The following is a 22,304-nucleotide window of genomic DNA, read 5'->3' on the forward strand; positions in this document are numbered from 1 at the left end:
AGCACAGCATGACCCTATCTCCCTCTTCCCATAGCTGTGTCCTTAGGGTGCCATCCTCCCCAAGAAACTTTGCCAGCCGACTATCCACCTGAGAAACTAGCCAGGGAATCACAGATATCGGGACTGACAAGGATCTCAAAGATCCTTGTCATCTAGTCTCTCGCTGGTTTTAGAGAAGAGGAAGTAACAGCTCAGAGGGAGGACCTGAACTTACCCATTTGTTGTGTTAAAATGTGTGTGTACATATATGTTTGTGTATATATACATGTGTGTGTATATATATACATACGTATGTATGTATGTATATATACATACACTTGGGGGAGGGGCTTTCCCTTCATTTCCTATTATAAGTTCCTTCTTAAGAAATCCCAACATGGGGGTGCTGGGGTGATTCAGTCAGTTAAGTATCTTACTTCGGCTCAGGTCATGATCTCACGGTTCGTCGTTTGAGCCCTGCATTGGGCTTTGTGCTGACAGCTCAGAGTCTAGAGTCTGCTTTGAATTCTGTGTCTGTCTCTCTCTGCCCCTCCCCGGCTTGCATTCTGTCTCTCTCTCTCAAAAAATAAACTATTAAAAAAATTTTTTTTTAAATTTTTTAATGCTTTTTATTAATTTTTGAGAAACACAGAGAGAGAATGCGATCAGGGGAGGGTCAGAGAGAAAGGGAGATATAGAATCTGAAGCAGGCTCCAGGCTCTGAGCTAGCAGTCAGCACAGAGCCCGACGTGGGGCTCGAACCCACGAACTGTGAGATCATGACCTGAGCTGAAGCTGGACATTTAACCAGCTGAGCCACCCAGGTGCCCCTAAAATTTTTTTTTAAAGAAATCCCGACATGTTAACTGAATTAAAGGACAAAGGACTTGATCTACACCCAGGTCTGGTTAGCTATGGGGATTAGTGCTTCCCTGGAGACTGCAGCTGGGCTTGGCAGTGGGGGAGGGGGCACTGGAGAACCAAGTATGGCAGCTGACGAACCAGTCTCTGACACTGCTGTGCACAATTTAATATGACCTGAAGCAGTTGCTCAGCCTCCCCGAATCTCAGTCTCATCTTACCTGCAGGGTGATTTTAAGGATAAAATTAGATAATTTGTAAAAAGTCTCTAGCCCAGGGCCTGGCACATAGTAGAGGATTAGTGAATGGGTAACCATATTGTGTGCTGGGCACCTACTCTGTGCCAACATCATATTAGGTGCCATGGATTCTGAGAAAATGGGATACCTCCCCAGGTTGCTCACTGCCAAGGGAGATAGGCACCCTTATCAGCGAGCACAGTGGGAGAAGCTGTGTTAGATGGGCAATTTCTACAGCAGCACAGAGCAGAGCTCAATAGGCTGCTCTTGCTGAGGGAATCGGACAAGGCCTCATGGAGGAGGTGACTTTTATTTGGGCCTTGAAGGAAGAGTAAGAGTTTCCCTAAACTAAACAGGGAAATTGGGAAGGGCATTTGAGACAGAGGCAACAGCAGGCTACTGGCTCTAGAGCAAATTCTTCGTGTTGTATCCTGCAGGAAGAGGTGCTGAGGAAGGATGGGGAGTGGGGACATGGGGTGGCGGAAAGTTGTGATGTTCATTCAGAAAGCTTGGACTTTGTCCTAGAGACCGAGGGGAGCCATGGGTGGGTTTTAAAGAGGGCAAAGGCAGGCTGTGGGGTGGAGACTGGAGGTAGGTAGACCAGTTAGGTGGCAGTGGACAAGGTGTGGAAGAGTCGAATCTTTTTAGGAGGCAGGATGAAGGGGGCCCGTTGGGTCACATGAATGTGGGAGGGCTCGAATGGGAGGGAGGAAAATCAGAGGACTCACAAGAGGTACTTGAGATATGGAGGTGCCCTTTCCTCAGATGGGGAGCACCAGGGGAGAGGTGGGTTGAGGAGAGGATGGAAGCTACATGGAGGGGTCCAGCGAACTACCAGAACTGAACTGGAGCAAATCTGAAGATCATGGGCATGCAGATAATGGGTGATTAAAGCCATAAGTATGGTAGAGTTATATCTTAGATGTTGTAGGATTAGATTTGACTGTGACTGACTAGAGGCCATGGTGTCAGGAGAGTTCATCAGAGGCCAAAATCTGGGCTCTGGGGGTGTTAGGCCGAGATAACAGTGACCCAAGTTTAGTTTTCTCTCATGTGAGTCAAGCCCAGCAGTAGAGTCCCTCCCTATTATAGCAGCTCCATGGTCATCTGTTATAGCACTTCCTCCTCTCTTACTGTTCTGCCATCTTATCACTTGACTCCCACTTCATGACCCACAAGCCACAAGGCACCAGTCACATCACTTGTATTCTAACTGCTAGGAAGGGAGAAGGGGTCATAAGGACATATACCTCCCTTTAAAGACACTTCCTGGAAAAAAAAACAAAGACACTTCCTGGAAGTTGCACCTTGCTGACCTCTCATTGGCCAGATCTTAGTCAAATGGCCACACCTAGCTGCAGGGGTGATCTTTGCATTTTCTTGGTCTTTTTCTCCTGGTGATTGTGTGCCAGCTGGAAATCAAAAGTCCTATTACCAAAGAAGACAGAAAGAATGGATCTAGAGCAGTGGTTGTCAACCAGGTGCCATGTTGCCCTACAGGGAACATTTGGCAATATGTGGAGATATTTTTATTTGTCACAACTTGGAGGGGTGCTACTGCCATCCAGTGGGTGGAGGCCAGGGATGCTGCTAAATGCCCTACAATGTACAGGACACCCCCTGACCCTTACCCCCAACATTTGGCCCAAGATGTCAGTGGTGCTGAGCTTGAGAAACCCTGATCTAGATGGACAGTTTCTAGTCTCATTGCTATAACTAGGAGAACATGCGGAGTGAGTGGACAAGTCGCTTGTGGCCATGTAGGACACCTGTCCCTGGCAGGCCACAATATCAGGAAAGTTCAGCAGCTCAGACCCAGGCTCTGGGCATTTGTTAGATTTGCCCCAGCTTGGTGGGGCTCCTGTCCTCACAGAAAAGCAAAGAAGCTTTGTTTTGTTTGTGCCTCTTTGTTTCATTCATTTTTTTATAGTAGTAGACTCTCAGGGAAGGGGCTTATTTAACAAATGGGCATTTCTTTGCCCACCAGCCCCTGACTTGGCTGCTGGTAGAGGGAAAGCCCTACACACTGGGCCATCAGGGCCAGGGTCTGGTTCAGTCCCTTGTTTACAGTTTGACATAATCAGGACCCTTCCCCCAGCCTCCTGGCCACAAACAGTGCTGGGTGGTCAAGGAGAGGCTCCTGTGGCCCTGAATCCCCAGAGATGCGGGGGAAGCTTTTCTGGCTTTGCCCACAGCGCTGGGCGGGGCCTTTCTGTGCTTCTTCCCTCCCAGGCAGCCTCCCAACCGAGTCAGCGTTTCTGGGCCCCTCCCACCTTCATTTCCTTCCAGCCTGTGGCCTTGGGTCTGTAGGGAAGCCGACCTGCCCCAGCTGGGGCCAGTGCCAGACCATGCTGAGGCTGAGGCCTGCGGGTCCCCAGAGTCCCAGAACGTGGTATGGCTGAGAGTGTGCCTATCTGTGGGATGGGGAGTGTGTGAACAACTCTGTCTCTGGGCAGGGCTGTGGGAAAGAATAGCCCCCAAGCCATTCTGAACTGTTTGAGGTCCTTGCTATGGGAGGACAAACGTCTCCCCAGGCCAAACAGTGCCCCCACTCTTGTCTGGCTGTAAAAGGCCCCCTGAAAGGAATTGGTCTTAGAATAACCCACTGGGCCTGGGCCAGGGTCAGTCCTTGCAGTGGGCCTGAGAATCACGGTCTCTATGAGCTTAGGAAGGGTTATGCTACCACCTTCCAATCTGTTTCTGGAGGCCCAGAGCGGCTCTGGAGGTTTTCAGCATTTTCTAATATCTTAGTTCTTCGGTGGGACTAGGTGATGGATTTGATTGGTGGCACAGATTTTCTGCCCTGTGACCTCTGACCAGTTGCTGAACCTCTCTGATCTTCCAGTTTCCTCATCTGTTAAATAAGGAGACTACAGCCCAGCTGAGCCCAGCTGAGGGTTGTGAGGATTAAGTAGAATCACACACACATAGCATCTGGGCAGTGCCTGGCCCACAGGAGGCACGCAGGAAGCAGCAGCTGTTCTTACTATCACTGTATTGTCACCCTGTCTCTTGGGAGAGCCTCTCTACTCCTTGCCAGAAAGTCCTCCCCTGAACTGCCACTCTTATTCTTAGCCTGGAAAGTCTACAGTGGGAATGACGTCGGTAACCTGCAATTTACAGTGGAGAGACCAGGGAAGAAGAGACTTGCCCAAGGTTACCCAGGAGCCTGTGGTAGGGCCTCAACCAGGTGCAATCTGTGTGCAACAAACACTCTTGTCCTGCTCTCCCAAGGCTCTCACCTCCCACTTGGGAAACGGGCCGGAGCTTCTCATTTGCACCCTTGCTGGCAAGAGCCCCAGACACTAAGAGGCTGTTTTCCTTCTGTCCAGTTCAGTGTTGATGCCTGCAGTCAGGAAATGGGGTGATAGGATGTCCTTTCTGACATCCTACATCCTCCTGGGAGGGAGGGGTGGCGGCAACAGGGCTGGGCTTCCTGAAATATAGCTGTGGCAGCAGCTGCAGGAATTGTCATAACATTTAGCATGTAAGAAGTCTAATACTGAGAATGGGGAAAGAAGGGAGGAGAAATGGGGCAGATGCAAGGAAACTAACTTTTCCAAGAGAATGAATAGTTATTCTAGGGTGGCTACATCAAGAAACAGAGGCATTAAACATACCAACTTGCAGTTAGGGAGAGAATTCTCAAAAGGTAAAAATCACTTACTACTAACGTGGTACCTCTGGGCAGTAGTTCTGGAAGTAGGAGAATTTAACCTTTTACCTGATACTTTTCAGTACTATTTGAATTATTATATTTCATATTATTAGTTACCATATATGTATGTTATGCCTACTAATGAAATAGTTAATGCTGAGCTCAGAAGCAGGCAGGGCTTACTTCTGCAAAGATGTGGTGTAGCCTTTTTTTTTGGTCTCTAGACTCCTTGGACATGACCCCCTCAAAAAGGTCCTTGGTCAGGTTTAGAGGGAATTCTGCTGGACTTTGTCTGGGCCCTTCCTCCCAGGCCCCTCAAAATCAGTTAAGATTGGCTCCAGGAAAAGAAAAAGAAAAAAGAATAGTTCTAGGACTGTTCATCCTAGAAAATTCAGTTATCCATATGGAAGAGAAAGAACTACCTCACACCACATACAAAAAAATCACTCTAGATTGGAGTGATAGATCAAAAATTTCAGAGTTAAACATGAAACCCCTCAGAAAAAATCTGATATCTTACTTGTTACAATTAAGAACTTCTCATCAAAAGATAACCTTGAATAAAGTGAAAAAAGGGGCGTCTGGGTGGCTCAGTTGGTTAAGTGTCTGGCTTCGGCTCAGGTCATGATCTCATGGTTTGTGGGTTTGAGCCCTGCATCGGGCTCTGTGCTGACAGCTAGCTCAGAGCCTGGAGCCTGCTTCAGATTCTGTATCTCCCTCTCTCTGACCCTCCTTTGCTCATGCTGTCTCTCTTTGTCTCTCAAAAATAAATAAAAAAACATTTAAAAAAAAGTGAAAAGATAAGGCTTTAAACTGGGAGATTATATTTTATATAATCAAAGGATTACCTATTAAGAATATGTAAGAAAAAGTGAGAACTCCTACAAATCAGTTAACAAAAACCATAAACAATACAAGAGAAAAATGAACCAAAGATATGAATAGGCATTTTACTGAAGGGAAAATATATATGGCTGATAAACATGCGAGGGCATACCCAACCACGTTAGCATTCAGAGAAATGCAAGTAAGCACCATAATGAATACCATTTTACATCCATTTTGCTGACAAAGGATTCAAAGTTTGACAATATAAAGGTAGAAGAGGATGTGGACCATAAAATATCTTAGGCAGTTATTGGGGATATAAATTGGAACAACCCCCTTAGAAAACAATCTGATAGGGGCACCTGGGTGGCTCATTTGGGTAAGCGTCTGCCTGACTTCACCTCAGGTCATGATCTCACAGTTCACGGGTTTGAGCCCCGCATCAGGGTCTATGCTGACAGCTCAGAGCCTGGAGCCTGCTTCAGATTCTGTGTCTCCTTCTCTCTGCCCCTTCCCCACTCATTCTTTGTCTCTCTCAAAACTAAATAAACTTAAAAAAAAAAAAAAGAAAACAATCTGACATTTCTTATCAAGCTAAATACATTTCTACCCAGCAGTACATTGAATTATTATTCCCATTTTACAGAAGAGGAAATTCAGACACAGAACAGTTAAGTGAGTTGTCCAAGGTTATAGCTAGTAAGTAGCAGAGCTGGGGCTTGAATCAGACTGGCTCCAAAGAAGGAGAAAGGGCACTTGATGAAACATCCCCAGACCCTGGGGCAACCGCTGGCTGGGCCTAAGGTTGTCTGTGATCCCAGAAGGAAATGCTAAATGAAATTTCTGAAAACGACACAGATGCAAATATGTGATCATAGTCTCACAGGGAGGAAGGGACCTTCCTGGGCTTCTGGCCCTGCTTCAATGTGAGTTCTGGAGTAGTAATCACAGGTGCACCACCCTCCCTGCCTCCATTTGGCCAGTGCGCACAGAGGATGTTGAGTATAAGATGGGAAGGCACCAATCTCTCTCACAGGAATCAGCCCAACAAGGAGACAGACACGTAGGAGGCCTAGACAAGGGCTGTGCTGGGTGGTAGCATTGGCCCTACGAACACTGAGAGGCAGGGTGGGTGGGCACCTTTCCCTACAACCCACCTGTCTTGTAAACCCATGCATGTTCAGAAGATTCTGCTGACTTGAGGATTATCACAGGCCTTGGATAGGAAATCTAGGCCCAGAGATGACGAGCACCCTACCCACAGGCACACAGTTCGAGTGTGGCTTAGCAGGGTCTGCGATCCCCATCTTCTGGGGCTAAACTCTGCAAGATTCCTAGCAGATCACACTCCAGGCCCCCAAGCCAACAATGGTTTGAATATGCCTTTCTGTGAGCCAACAACTCTGCACCTCCCAGGCTTTTCTCCACAGAAACAGGTGTTTCATCCTTCCATTGTCTCTCCCCTCAACAATGGCTGAGACAAGCTGGGTGAATCACATCTAAAGCAGAAGCAAGTCTGTATCAACCCCAGTATCTACTCCGTCAATTTCCTGTTTGGGGTTGGGGTTGGGGGTGGTCATTCTTTGGGAGTTTTCAAACTCCTACCCATATTCAAGACCAAACTCTGCCTACAAGGGCATGTGTGAAGATATAATTTCAGGGCAGGGTAGGAATATGTGGCAGGGCCCTCTGGTTAGACAGATCTCCCCACCAACCACCATCTACCTGAAACACCATTCCTTTGTGTCATTTCTCCAGAAGGGCCCTGCTAATTGAACTTGTCAGCCATGAGCTCCATATTACAGCCATGAAAGTGCTTTACAGTTTATAAAGTGATTTCACATCTAAAAATGTTTTTGATTTTTGTAATAGATATGAATTTAAACATGGGCAACAATTTAAAACTTGTCCATGCAATATGTGAGGACACCGAACAAGGATCCAAGAGGCAGTGGGCTTTGTAGTTAATCAGAGTCAATATTGAATACAATATTTAATTCCAAATTCCATGTGCCTCATATAACTGGGAGTTGTCCTGAAAAGCAGGGGCTGAAGGACACAAAACAACTTTTTATTATTATTATTATTATTATTAATTGTCGTTTTGATAAGAAAGCAGAAAGGAAAGGATGAAGGGTAAATGTTCTGGAGTGAGTGAGGATGGGGGGGACCTGGGTCACACAGGCAGGCACAAGTCCCCAGGGCACTAACAATGTGGTCACGGGGAAGCGTGGCCGGGGAGTGGGTAGGAGGCTGCAAAGGAGGAGTGTGGGATGAGCTTGGGGAGTCAGAACCTTGAGTTCTGGCTGAGCCACTTCCTGAGGCCTGAGGGGCCAGAGTGGACCTCTCCTCTAGGCCTCCGTTTGTTCCCTGGGCTCTGCGGGCCTCCCAACTCGCCGCCAATGTCTGTGGCCTGATTCCCAGCCAAGTGTCTTGTGAGCCTGTCAGCGCTGACCCAGTCATGCTGGCTCGTGACTGTGCTCCTCCTGCACGCGAATGAGTCAAGAGGGGAAACAGGAGCTTAAAGGCTTCCGGGGGATTCCCGTGATGCAGGGAGCTCTGGGCCCTGAGTGCAGAAGGCCTGGAGAGGCTTCAGAGTGCCCAGAAGGCTCGAGGTTCTCAGGGCTGGGCTGTGAAGCCACCCTTCCCCCAGGGTGGAGGGCCAATCAAAATAACCCCAGACCTAACTTGATTCCTCTCCTGCTGAGTGGCATCAGTGTGAGAAGGGGCACATAAGCCACTCTGGTGAGGGAAGGTCTGGCTCCAGGCTGAGCAGTCTATGGGCATCTGGGGCACAGTGCTTCAAAGTAGCCCTAAGAGTCCATTTTCCCCAGAAGAATGCAGAGTGGAGTAACCACAGCAGAAGCCCGAGGAGAGCCTCAGTTATTGAAACCTACTATCTGCCAGGCACTTTATTTGTAAATTTAATCAGATTTTAAGAACTATGATATAGGGACAGTTAAAACTTTGGTTCAGGTCATGAACTCACAGTTTGTGATTTCAAACCCCACATTGGGCTCTCTGCTGTCAGCACAGACCCTGCTTCAGTTCCTTTGCAGCCTCTCTTTGCCCTTTCCCCAGTCATTCCCTCCCTCTCTCTCTCTCAAAATAAATAAACTTAAAAAAAAAATCTATGATATAATTTCACATACATGCTATAAAATAAAAGCTAAAACTAAACCAGGTCTTAATCTAAGGTCTGTGGGATCCTCAAATATCTGAGAATAGAATTCAAGGACTCTAGGGGCGCCTGGGTGGCTCAGTCGGTTAAACCTCCGGCTTCGGCTCAGGTCAGATCTCATGTTCGTGGGTTCGAGCCCCGTGTCAGGCTCTGTGCTGACAGCTAGCTCAGAGCCTGGAGCCTGCTTCCGGTTCTGTGTCTCCCTCTCTCTCTGACCCTCCCCCTCTCATACTCTGTCTCTCTCTGTATCAAAAATAAATAAAACATTTAAAAAAATTAAAATAAAAAAGAATTCAAGGACTCTAAACATTTGGAGGAGAAAAAAATACATATCCATATTTTCACTGACCTCTACCTGAATTTTTTGTCTTCAATGATGTGGCAACAAACCACAGCACTGTGGGCAGGACCTGGGATGGTGTCACTGATAGAATTACAGATATTTTCAAATCACCATCACGGCTTTTTCAGGTATTTCACAACATGGTTTCATTATTTCAAAATTGCAGTAGTTATCAGACCTATTGCTAGATCTTGGTATTTTGTGCATCAATTAGGAAGCACTGTTACTACATCAATTTTTTAAAGATTTTTGATAATACATTTTAATATAGTTGGTTTCCTTTATCAGCCTGTGTTATTTTATTGTGTGCATTTAACATTATTCTGAAATGGGGTCTATAGGTTTCACCAGATGACAAAGGAGGCTATAGCACATTCGCACACAAAGGGTGTGGGCCCCTGATGTGGCCTGCCCTGCAGGATTTGGGACATACCCACATTTAAAAAGTGGATCTGATTTTTTTTGAAAATTATTTTCCAGTTACATTGGAAAGTTGAACACTGACCTGGGTATTTTACTTAATCAAGGGAAACTCAACTCCCCACCATCAATGGAGAGTAAGCAATCCACAGCTCTCCAGCCAAATGCTTCTAATAGTCCATTAGCAGAAAAATCTTTCCCCCAAACAGGCATTTACATTGTTTAACTTAAGTGAAACAGCCTTGAGTCTTCTGTACATTTTTCTTCCTTTACATGTACACTCACCATAATTAGACAATGTCCTAAGAGGAATGGTTAAGGAACTGGAGGTCTCTTGGCTAGAAAACAGGCTGATCGGGGGAGAGCTGGTGGAGGAAGACCACACAGGACAGCTGGTTTGCTTTCACAAAGGGTGGTCCTCACATTCCTGCAGGTCCTTCTGGAAGCCTAGGAAGGGCGCTAGGTTTAAAATTCAGGACAGGGGCTCCTGGGTAGCTCAGTCGGTTGAGTGTCTGGCTCCAGCTCAGGTCATGATCTCACATTTCATGAGTTCGAGCCCCACGTCAGGCTCTGTGCTGGCAGGCTTGGGATTCTCTGTCTCCCTCTCTCTCTGCCCCTCCCCTGCTCTCTCTCTTTCAAAACAAAACACGACTTTAAATTGGGGGTCAAGTCTAAGTTGAAGAACCAACTTCTTTTCCAATGGTGAGCTCTCCTTTCACAGGGATGGGGAAAACAGCAGAGGTTTAGAATCAGATTGAATCCTGGCTCTTTCTTGCCTTATGTCTTGCCTTGGGCAAGACAGCTCACTTCTCTGAAATATGATTATTCAGTATTCCAATCCTGGGTGAATGAATAGGCCATGAGTGATTAAGGCAGACTGGGCAGGTCCGAGGACTAGAAGAGGGCATAAATGGAGCTCCTCCTCCTCATGCCCCACAACACTGCTTCCTACTGACAGGGAAGATGCTGTCCTGCTGCCCCGGGGGCTCTTCTGAGTTAGCTTTGGAGTGAGACACTCGACCTCCTTGATGACCTGCCCCTGAGGGACTGACCCCCAGACTGCAGGGTCAGCCAGGCAGGCCCTCGCTGGGCTCTGCATCCTCCCTCAGTCCCCTGGGTCCACGAGGCCGGCCAGCTGCCAGGCTTGCTGTTCGGCATGGCCAGGCCCAGGAGGGAGGGCCTAGGAATGGAGTTGTCTCCTTAGGGAGGCCCAGAGCTTTTCTCTTGCCTGCACGGCTCCTCAGACAATGAGCAAGGCTGAAACCGAGACACGGACAGAGGAGAGTAGGAACCGGGACTCAAAAACAAGGACCTAAAACTGAGGGAGGAAGGGACACCCACACAGGGCAGGCCAAGTGGAGAGCTTCATCCTCTCCTCAGAGCTGACTGCAGGTGCTCTGTGGCTACATCTCATACTTCTGAGCCCCCATAGACCTGCCCTTCTTCCTGCACAGGGCCTCCTTCCCCAGAAGCTGGGCCCATCCCCTCCCCCATCTCACATCTCCTAGGGACTGGTGTTACCCAGGATGAACGGCCCCCTCCACTCACACCTGAGCCCAGGCTGCATGGCCCAAAGGATGGACGGGGTGGGGGTGGGGGTGGTAGGGCATGCTCAATAATCACTCAGGTATTTGCCAACCAGGGTGGCCAGGAAAGACCCATAGGCCTGCGACCAGGCAGTTTCAAGCACTGTTTCTAAACCTCCAGCCATTCACTTATCATTTTCCAGATTTTTGCTACCTAAATTATTATCCATTTAATATTTTTCTTTGAATCAACTCCTTTTCAAAACTTAGTCTAGAGAAAGAAGAACAAAACTATAGGCATCCTGCTCCCTGATTTTAATCTCTATTACAAAGCCATAATAATTAAAACAGTACAATATTGGCATAAAAGCAGACAGATCAATGGAACAGAATAGAGAGCCCAGAAATAAGCCCATGCATATATGGTCCATTAATTTTCAGTAAAGGAGGCAAGAATATACAATGGGAAAAGGATAGCATCATTAATAAATGGTGTCAGGGAAACTGGACAACAGAATACAAAAGAATGAAACTGGACCGCTATCTTATGGTACATACAAAAATTAACTCAAAATAGATTGAAGACTTGAATGTAAGACCTGAAACCATAAAAGTCCTATAAGAAAACATAGGAGGTTGGGGCACCTGGGTGGCTCAGTCAGTTAAGTATCTGACTTCAGCTCAGGTCATGATCTCACCATTCATAAGTTTGATCTCCGTGTCAGGCTCCAGTCTCAGCTGTCAGCACAGATTCTGTGTCTCCCTCTCTCTCTGCCCCTTCCCCGCTCATGCTCTCTCTCTCTCACACACACAAATAAATAAACATTAAAAAACAAAAAACAGGCTGCCAGTGTGCCTCAGTCAGTTAAGCATGCGATTTCAGCTCAGGTCATGATCTTGCAGTTCGTGGCTTCGAGCCCCACATCGGGCTCTGTGTTGACAGCTCAGAGCCTGGAGCCTGCTTCAGATTCTGTGTCTCCCTCTCTCTCTGCCCCTTCCCCGCTCATTCTCTCTCTCTCTCTCTCTCTCTCTCTCTCTCTCTCTCTCACACACACACACACACACAAATAAATAAACATTAAAAAACAAAAAACAAAAAACAAAAAAACTTAGGCTGCCAGTGTGCCTCAGTCAGTTAAGCATGCGATTTCAGCTCAGGTCATGATCTCGCAGTTGGTGGGTTCAAGCCCCGCATCGGGCTCTCTGCTGACAGCTCAGAGCCTGGAGCCTGCTTCAGATACTGTGTCTCCCTTTCTGCCTTACCTCACTCACATTGTCTCAAAAATAAACATTAAAAAAAATTTCTTAAAGAAAAAAATAGGAGGCAAATGCCTTGACATAAGTCTTGGTGATGGTGTTTTGAATTTGACACCGAAAATAACAAAAGGAAAAATAAACCAGGAGGACTACGTCAAACTGAAAAGCCTCTGCATGGCAAAGGAAACCATCAACATAAAAAGGCAACCTCCTGAATAGGAGAAAATATTTGCCAATCATTTATCTGATAAGGGATTAGTATCTAAAATATATAGGGGCGCCTGGGTGGCTCAGTCGGTTAAGCCTCCGACTTCAGCTCAGGTCAGATCTCACGTTTGTGGGTTCGAGCCCTGTGTCAGACTCTGTGCTGACAGCTAGCTCAGAGCCTGGAGCCTGCTTCCGGTTCTGTGTCTCCTTCTCTCTCTGCCCCTCCCCCTCTCATGCTCTGTCTCTCTCTGTATCAAAAATAAATAAAACATTAAAAAAAAAAAAGACACTAAGTTTAAAAAAAATATATATAGGGGCAGCTGGATGGCTCAGTTGAGTAAGCATCTGACTTGGGCTCAGGTCATGATCTCACAGTTGGTGAGTTTGAACCCCATATTAGCAGGCTCTGTGCTTTCAGTGCAGAGCCTGCTTCAGATCCTCTGTTTCCCTCTCTCTGTCCCTCCCCTGTTCTTGTACACAAGCTCGCTCTCTCTCTCTCTCTCTCTCTCTCTCTTTCTCTCAGAAAAGTAAACATTGAAAGGAAGGAAGGAAGGAAGAAAGAAAGAACAAAATCATACAACTTAGTAGCAAAATAATCTGAACAATGCGATGGAAAAATGGGCACAAGTCTGAATATATATATTTCCAAACAAGACATTCAGATGGCTGACAGGTACATGAAAAAGATGCTCAACAGCACTAACCATCAGGGAAATGCAAATGAGAACTACAATGAGACACTACCTCATATCTTTCACAATGGTTAGTATCAAAAAGACAAGAAATAACAAGTGTTGACGAGGATGTGGAGAAAAGGGAACCTTGTGCACTCTTGGTGGGAATGTAAATTGGTGCAGCCACTATGGAAAACAGTAGGGTGGTTCCTCAAAAGATTGAAAATAGAATTACCCTATGATCCAGCAGTTCCACTTCTGGGTATTTATCTGAAGAAAACGAAAACACTAATTTGAAAAGATATCTGCAGTCCCATATTCACTGTAGCATTATTACAATAGCCAACATGAAAACGGCCTGAGTGTCCATTGATGGATGAATGGATAAAGAGATTGGGTTGTATGTATACAACAGAATATTATTCAGCCACAAGAAGGAATGAACTCAGTGGAGATCTGCTCATCTCGCTGCCATGTAAGACACACCTCTGTCTGTAAGGCCCCTTAATTAACCGTTGCTTGTCAAGCCGGAAAAGAAATTGATGAGATTTTGCCATTTGCAACAACACGGATGGATCTCAAGGGCATTATGCTAAGTGTGGTAAGTCAGACAGAGAAAGAGAAATACCATATGACTTCTCTTACATGTGGAATCTTAAAAAAACAAAACCAAAATCAACCCCAAGCCCCAAGTTCATAGAAACAGAGAACAGATTGGTGGTTGCCAGAAGTGGGGTTGTGGGGCAAGAGAGATGGGTGAAGGGCATCAAAAGATAAGCAAAACATTTTTTCAGCCTATTTCTAAGCAATGATATCTGTGAAATCTTGAGTTTGATGAGCTTATCTATCTTTATTGATTTACATTTGGATCAATGTATTATTAAAAGAAGAAAAAAACAGTTCACACATCTATCACCTAAACTCATCTAATGGGCTATATTTTTAAATTCGTCTTGTGGTCCATGTATTGGGAAGTCATTTAGTGAAAAGAACAGAGATTCTGGGGTCATACCACATAGGGCCTACATAGCTGACCTTTGAACAACAGGGGTTTGAACCATGCAGGTCTGCTCACAGGCAGACTTTTTGTTTTACACAGTAAAGTACTATAAATGTATTTTCTCTTTTTTAATTAAAAAATTTCATTCATTTATTTATTTTGAGAGAGACAGTGCAAGTGGGGAAGAGCAGAGAGAGAAGAGGAGAAAGAGAGAATCCTAAACAGGCTGCACGCTGTCAGCACAGAGCCCGATGTGGGTCTCAAACACACAAACCATCAGTTCATGACCTGAGCTGAAATCAAGAATCAGACGCTCAACTGACTGAGACGCCCAGGTGCCTTCTTATGGTTTTCTTAATAACATTTTCTTTTCTCTAGCTTCTTTATTATAAGGCTACAGTATGTAATACGTATAACATACAAAATACATGTTAATAAAAAAACCAAACAAACAAGAAACCACCAAAATACATGTTAATCAACTATTTATGGTATCAGTAAGGTTTCAGATCAACAATACTACTATCAGTAGTTAAGTTTTGGGGGGATCAAAAGTTATACTTGGATTTTCAACTGTGCATAGATGGTCAGCACCCCTAACCCCTGAGTTGTTCAAGGATCAACTGTATTTCCTGGCTGTGTGACCTTGGGAAATTCACTTAACCTCTCTGAGCTTCAGTTTCCTCATCTATAAAATAGGGATCCTCTCTCCTACAGCTATCATGGGCATTGGTGTGAGTACTGAACATGGGGCCTCACCAAAGTAGCTTTCTTCCTCCTTCCGAAATCTTGACCCCTTCCCTGAAAGATAACTTAAGCAGGAAACCTGGTCTCTCCAGCCACCTTCCTAACCACAAGGAACTACTGCATTCCAGAGTATCCTACTCTAAAGACATGTCTGGAAGGAGATGTTACTTTGGCACCTGTGCAAGTCTATAGATCTTAGGTAGAGAAGTGCTTCCTGGCGTCTACTCCAAGTCAGTTCCTGTTCTTATGCTCTAGCCTCAGTAGAAATGAGAGTTAGGGAGCCTTCTTCATGGAGGGGCAGCCTGATGGTATGCAAAAGCCTATGGGAAGTTGGGCTCAATTCTGGCACTGCCACCGTCTCAACTGTGTGCCTTGAGCAAATCATTGGCCTTCTCTGTTACATGGGTTTTCTCATCTGTAAAACGAGGGGACTAGCTTTGACTGTGAAACCAGACTCTTCCCCATGATTCTCACCCACTGTGGATGGAGTGGGTGGAAGGGGCAGAGACTCCTGCCTTTTCCTATTGAGGAACTAATTTGTTTCTCTTCTGGTTGAGGATGTGGGAACTGGGAAGGAGCAGGGCAGGGTGGGGATGGGGGCAGAGAGGAAGTTACTGATGAGGGTGGGAGACTGGCTGCCACCAAGCCCTTCCCAGTGGAAACTTCCTTCCTATTCCCTCCGCTATAAAACTACAAGGAAGAGTCTAGGTGTTTCCAAGGATGGCCGAGAAGGGTTAGGTCAACAGAATACACTTGGTGGGATATCTGGATTGTGAGTGGTGTCTCCCTCTGAAGAGGATACTCTGGATACTAATCTGTGTCTCCAAAAATAAGGGAGTAGGAGGGTTCAGAGATCACCCAGTCTAATCCCCCATCCTTTTACAGAAAGGGAAACTGAGGCCCTGAGAGGTACAGTGACTTGTTTAGGGTGATGCAATGACTTGGCAGCAGAATGGGACAAGAACCTAGGAGTCTTGTCCTCTGCTCCCATCCTCCTGCCCTGCCTTCCCACCTCTTCCCCCAACTCTGATGATGCCTCCAGGGAGATGTGGGGCTTCTATAAAAAAATGCTCTAATTGATTCTTAACAGGAAGTGTGGGCTTTTTTGCTCTGAGTTTACAACCACAGCAGCTACACACATACACACACACAAGCACATGTGCCCCCACACAGACACACTAACACACACCCTCAAGTCTGTACACAGCTGCGTGTATACAGAGCCGCCTGCTCGTACTTATCAGCATTTAGGCACACAGACGGGACACACCTATGCTCTTCCTCCTGGGTGCCATGAGATGCCAAATTGGAGGCTCCCACCTTGTCCACTCTGACCTGCCTCATGCTTCCATAGTGGAAAGTGGATTTGAAAGGGGAAGAGCTGAGACATGAAGACCAGGCAGAGCTTCAGTGGGTAGCAAAGGCCCCCATGCCCCAGACAATCCTGGGCCTAGAGGGGCTGCTTAGAGTTCACAGGGCAGACTGACAGAAAAACCACCAATCTGTCACAGGGGCCAGTGAGGCTGGAGAAATGGCACATTGGAGGGACCCGGGCGGCTCAGTCAGTTAAGCTTCCGACATGATTTCAGCTTAGGTCGTGATATCATGGTTCATGGGTTTGAGCACTGTGTCAGGCTCTGCGCTGACGGTGCAGCATCTGTTTGGGATTCTTTCTCTCTCCCTTGCTCTCTGCCCCTCCCCCAATCATGCACAGGTATGTTCATGTAAATAATAAATAAATAAATAAACTTTAAAAAGTAAACAAATAAACTTAAAAAAAATAGGGCATTAATATGCCCATAATGGACCAGCATGTAAATGCAAAGCCTACATTTGAACCTGGGTCTGTCTGATCAAGAGCCCATGTTCTTGGTCCCACAAGCAAATTTTCCTCATAACAAAGTCCCCAATCCAGGCAGTAGCAAACTGTGTACTTATAAAACATCACAGAACTTGTCAATGACAAAATAAAGGAATCAATAATAGTACTGGGAGTCTAGGTGGGTTGAGGGAAGGTTCATGGGTGAGTTGATATTTGAAACTAGTTTAAACATTTTAGGGCATCTGGGTTGCTTAACTGACTGACTCTTGGTTTGGGCTCAGGTCATGATCTCAGTTTGGAGGCTGTGGTTTGAGCCCGGCACTGGACTCTGCACTGGCAGTGAGGAGCCTCCTTGGTATTCTCTCTCCCTCTCTCTTGTCCCTTTCCCCCTCGTGCTCTCTCTTACTCTCTCAAAATAAATAAACATTTAAAATTTAAAAAATAAAGAATGAATGAGACTTTATTAGAGAGAAGAGTAGAAGGGAGGGGGAAGGGCATTCCTAGTGGAGAGAACAGTATAAGCAAAGGCAGCGCAAGAAAGTGCAGGGCACAGTGGCAATGCAGGAGAGGAGACTGGACAAAGAGGTGTGGGGCCAGAGCTCTAGGACAGGGCTGGAGGATTGATGTGCATAGTCGTGGGGGTTTTAAGGGCCTTGAGTGCCAGGCATGACATTTGTAGGTAAGGATATCCTGGAAAGTGCTTAAGGAAAGGTGTGACTCCATTAGTCCTGTGTCCCAGAGGTCACCCTGACTCCAGGATGAAGGACAGTAGTGAGTGGATGCAAGGATGCAAAGCTGAGGCAGGGGGACCAAGGAACTCTTACAGGTGTCTAGGCAGAGGTCATGGGGCTAGAACCAGGCCCGGACTGGTATGATGGAGAGGAGGGTGGGTGGGAGAAAAGAGACAGCCTGAGAATAGACAGGGGCTCTTCAGGGATTCAGGCACGGATGATTATGCAGCCACAAGATAGAGTCTTCTGAGACCACTCAGTGCCCACATCCACCCTAGCCCACGCCACCGGGCTCAGGCTGGACGGCCTCAGAGACAGTCTCACCATCACCCCAGACTCCCTGCCATTTCTAGGTTCTACCCACCCATCCACTTACTCTGGGGCTAAGCAGCAGGGACCCCATGTACAGGCAGAGCAGGATTTTCTCCTTTCTCCACTAGCTCCAATGTTCAATCTCTCTGCAGAGCTGGAGGGACACAGACGTTGGCTACACCAGGAGTGAATGAGAGACTCTGTCCCTATGAATGGCTGTTGGTGCCTCTGGAAGCCAGATGGGGCTCCTGTTGTCCTTAAGTGACTGCCACAATGAATCAGTACAGTTACTGCCTCAACACAGAGTCTGGGGTGGTTGTGCTAATTGGCCAAGGCTGGTTACACGCTCAGCCTCAAGCTGCATGGAAGGCTGGGAAATGGAGTATCTGGCATGCATAGTCTCAGTGGTAGAAGCTGGGCTTTTCCTCATGAGTGAAGAATACTCCCACACAAAGGAAGGGATTTCAAGTGCTGGGTGGCCAACTCAAATGACAAATGTCCAATATGCTACCTTATGGGGATGCTGGTGAGAATTAAATTAATATTCCATGTAAACGTGCTTTGTGAAGCATCTGGTATAAAGAATATGCCCGGGGGCGCCTGGGTGGCTTGACTGGTTAAGTACCCAACTCTCAATTTTGGCTCAGGTCATGATCTCACAGTGAGACAGAGTCCCAATTTGGGCTCCTTAGAGCCTACTTGGGATTCTCTCTCTGCCCCTCCCCTGCTCATTCTCAAGCGTGTGAAATAACAGAAATAAAATAAATTTTTAAAAAAATGCCCAATAAAAGCTAATTCTCATTCCATTTAACTACAGAGTTCCATGGGGGCAGGAAGTAGACTTTTTTTCTCCCTGCTGTATCTCTAGTGTCCAGTGTGGTGCCTAGTACATAGTAGGAGTTTGATAAATGTTTGCTGCATTAATGTCTTGGTCCTCAAATCTGCACTTTGTCCAACCTTTCTCTCCTCCCCTTTCTCTTTTTTGCTTTGGCTACGACCACAGCATTTTCCAAGGAGGAAATACATGCTAGAGGAGGAAGAACACTGTAGAAGGAGTCAGGTGCCCACACCTCACCTCTATGACCAGCTCACTGTGTGATCTTAGGCAAGTCACCTCCCCTCTCTTGGTCTGGGTTTCTGCATCTGCAAAATGGGTACAATAACTTCCGCTGTTCTGTCCTGTATCTCTGGCGTAAAGGATAAATAAGAACCTGTGAGAAGCTGATTGCAAAGCAGCAAAAAGCAGGAGAGGAAGCAGCAGCTGAAGCCATCCGCGGAGAAGTGTTAGGACTCCACCCTGGAGGATCCACTTTTGAGGAGGGGCTGAGGGGGAATGTATTGGGGAAATGGCCTTCCTCTTCACTGAGTGGAAAGGCCTGGTGATCATGTAGTGTCTGTGAACTAAAGCTATTTTTAGGTAGCACAACTGCGATTATGATATGGCCTCTTCCTGAAGGGGAAGGGTGGGGAGTAGACCTGAGTCATCAGTGGGTGGTCAGGCTGCACAGGCTGTCACAAGGCTGCCCATGAAAATCAGACCTATCCTCCCCAAATTACTCCTTGCCTCTGCCTTACTCAGAGAGAGGCTCCAAAAAGGGCAGTGGGGCAGCCTACTTGCTCCAGGAAGGACTAGATCAATCACTGGATTTGGAGCCTGTCAATCATTGTTGATCTCCAATGAGCAGTGGGCTGGCAGTGTTTGGGGGTGGGAACCTGAGGACCCATTGAAAAGAGGGGGAATAAATGGATGGAAAGGATGCCTGATCCACCCTTCCTGCTCCCTGCAGGGTTGGCTGGCTGGAATCAAAAGTTACGCTAGGGTTTACTGGGCATGGTCTGCATGGCCACACTATGCTTAGGGGCTTCATGTGTCCTCTTTTATTGAAGCCTTTGGACACAGTCCCCCTTAGGAATAGGTGATTTGCCTCCATTTTGTAGGTGGAGGCACTGAGGTCCTAGGGGGAGGTGGCTAACTCAGCCCCACAGCACTCCTGACTGTGAGTCCTGAGTTGATGGAGCCAACAGGAAGGGTGATTATTTTCTTTACTGGAAGGACAGGGAAAGGCTTCCCAGAGAAGGTGACATTTGAGCTGGCCTCTAAACAATAAGTGGGATTTAGCTCTCTTGTGAGGCAGGGAGAGGGGAGAAGGCAGGGCATGTGACACAGAAGGGATAGAGCATGGCAAAGGCATGGAGGTGTGACAGTGCATGGCTTGTTTGGGGGTGACAGGTGACTCAAGGTCGCCAGTGAACAGCAGGGGTGGTAGGGCAGAGGGTGGGGCTTGCATGTCAGGCTAAAGGGTTTGGGCCTTTTGGGGTTACTGCAGAGCTGTGCAGTCCCTAGGCATACTGCCGGAAGTGCGGTCATGCAAATGCAGGGGCGGGGGGGGGGGGGGGGGGGCCACAGCGGGCGGGGGGGGGGTAGGGGAAGGATAGGAGGTGGCCTGTCAGGCCCAAAGGAAATCAGGTAGGTTTCCGGCTCTAGAGCATGAGCTCAGAGAGCGGCCAGGCCTAATGGTCCTGCTCTGCTCCACAGGCCCTGCCTGAGTTGGGCTCTAGGGCTTGGCTCCTTGAGTCTTGCAGGGCCCCTCTCCTCTGCCCTCTGAGCACCTTCTCTGTGCCAGCACGGCTGCACACAGTGTTCCCTTTATTCCGCCCAGACATTTTCAAGGTGAGTATTAACACTCCCACTTCAGTGGGGGAGGAAACAGGTTTAGAGGCGTTAGGGGACCTGCCTCAGGTCACACAGGTCTCTGGGTGACTTCATGGGGCTCCCACCATCATTCCACAACAAAAGAATCCTCCTGTGCCCTGCTTGCCGTCAGGGGAACAACCACTTCCTTCCTTCAGGGTAAAAGAGACCTTGCTGCTGAATTCAACTGTAACTTATTTGCTTCCCAGGCACCCTCAGCACAAACTCAATCTGGAGGGCCCCTTAGTGATCATTTTGTCCACTACACATATTACAGATGGAGAAACTGAGGCATAGAAAGGAAGAGACTTGTTTGGGGAGGTGTGAATTGTCCTAAAGGTGATTGGCTGCCTATTCTGAACCAGTCTCTCACTGGAGCTCTAGCCCAGCTGAGAAGTTGAGGAGTGAGGGACAAGTGTAAGGACTTGGAACAGGGGGTTGTGCAACAGGGGACAGCTTGGGCCTTCCCAGGGAATCAGAACCAAAATCCACTTGGCCCCTTCATCCCACTTGAAGCACTTCAGACAATTCAGGAAAAAATGCCTCTTCCCAGGACATTTTACTGTGATTTTCCTGAAATGTATGCTATTAATGTAAACTTTGGTGGCATTGAGGGGACTGTGCTCCCTAGAGTTGTACAGTGCACAGTTTGCACAACTGTGAGGGGCCTTGAAAATGGAGTGAGGTCTCTGGTAATTCTCTTCACTTCTCTCTCCCCTCCCCTCTTTTCCTTATCCTTCCCCCCCAGAGCCAGGGAGCAGGGGGCCATTTCTGATCAGGGAGGGAGAGGGAAGGAAGGGCAGAGACAAGAAGAGGAAGGACAGTGTGAAGGGCAATAGAGAGAAAGGGAAGGACTTTTTTCAACTCTCAGAAACTGAAACCAAAAGTCCTGGCAGGAGTCCATGTGAGAGGCACGTCTGCAGTAAAATGCTAAGGTTGCAAAGCTGTACCGAGAGAGCAAAACCACTGTATCTGGGCAGCAGCTCCGGTCAGAAATACTCCAGCCACAACCTTGTGATGCCTATGCCTGGTCTTGCCCCTCATCCTGACAAGAAGTGTGCAAGGCAAGAAGCTTTTTTCTCTGAAGATTCAAACAGCCTCTCCAGACATTACAGTGCCCAGCACGGGGGTTAGGATCATTGCTGGAGTGGGGAGTGTGGGTGCTTACCCAAGCCAATGCATCACTTAATGGCCCAGAGTGGGTGACCCTTAGCTTTGGCTGGTGTTAGTGTCTGTGTGGACATACACACACCCATGAAGCTGGGACAGGTGGCATCTGTGTGCCTGGCCCTATTTCCCCAAGTTAAGCTGAGGACATGTGAAGTAACATGGATTTTTGTGACCCACCTGTTGTGAGAGGTCATTTAGGTGCCACCATATTGGATTCTTTGGGGCACTTAATGCTTTATCCAACAATGGGATAGAATGGTTAAAACTTGGACTGTCTTAAAAAATTCAAATTGTGTGGTCATCATTTCTTGTGACTTGTATGATTCAGTGAGCAAACTGTGTCCCAGAAACTCAGGTCACCCTCCCTGGAGTTTTCCTGGATCCTCTTTGTAGGGAAGGGTGCTGTTCTTGGAGCTCTGTGGCTCCCATCTCCAGACTGGGAAGCCCCTTGTGAGCTGAGACTGTGTTTAATTCATCTTTGTATCTCCCATTATGACAGGTGTCTCCCCTCCCCTAGGGATTCTCAGAGTGTAAGCTCCTGGATTTTCCATTTACCTCCTCCTGGACTAACACCTACCCTGTGTGGGCCTCACAGAGGCAGGGGACAAATGCAGGGGTGGGGGCAGACTGATGGGTCAGGGGACAGGGGAAACTGGT

Source organism: Suricata suricatta, chromosome 9, assembly GCF_006229205.1.
Source record: "Suricata suricatta isolate VVHF042 chromosome 9, meerkat_22Aug2017_6uvM2_HiC, whole genome shotgun sequence".
Taxonomy (NCBI): Eukaryota; Metazoa; Chordata; class Mammalia; order Carnivora; family Herpestidae; genus Suricata; species Suricata suricatta.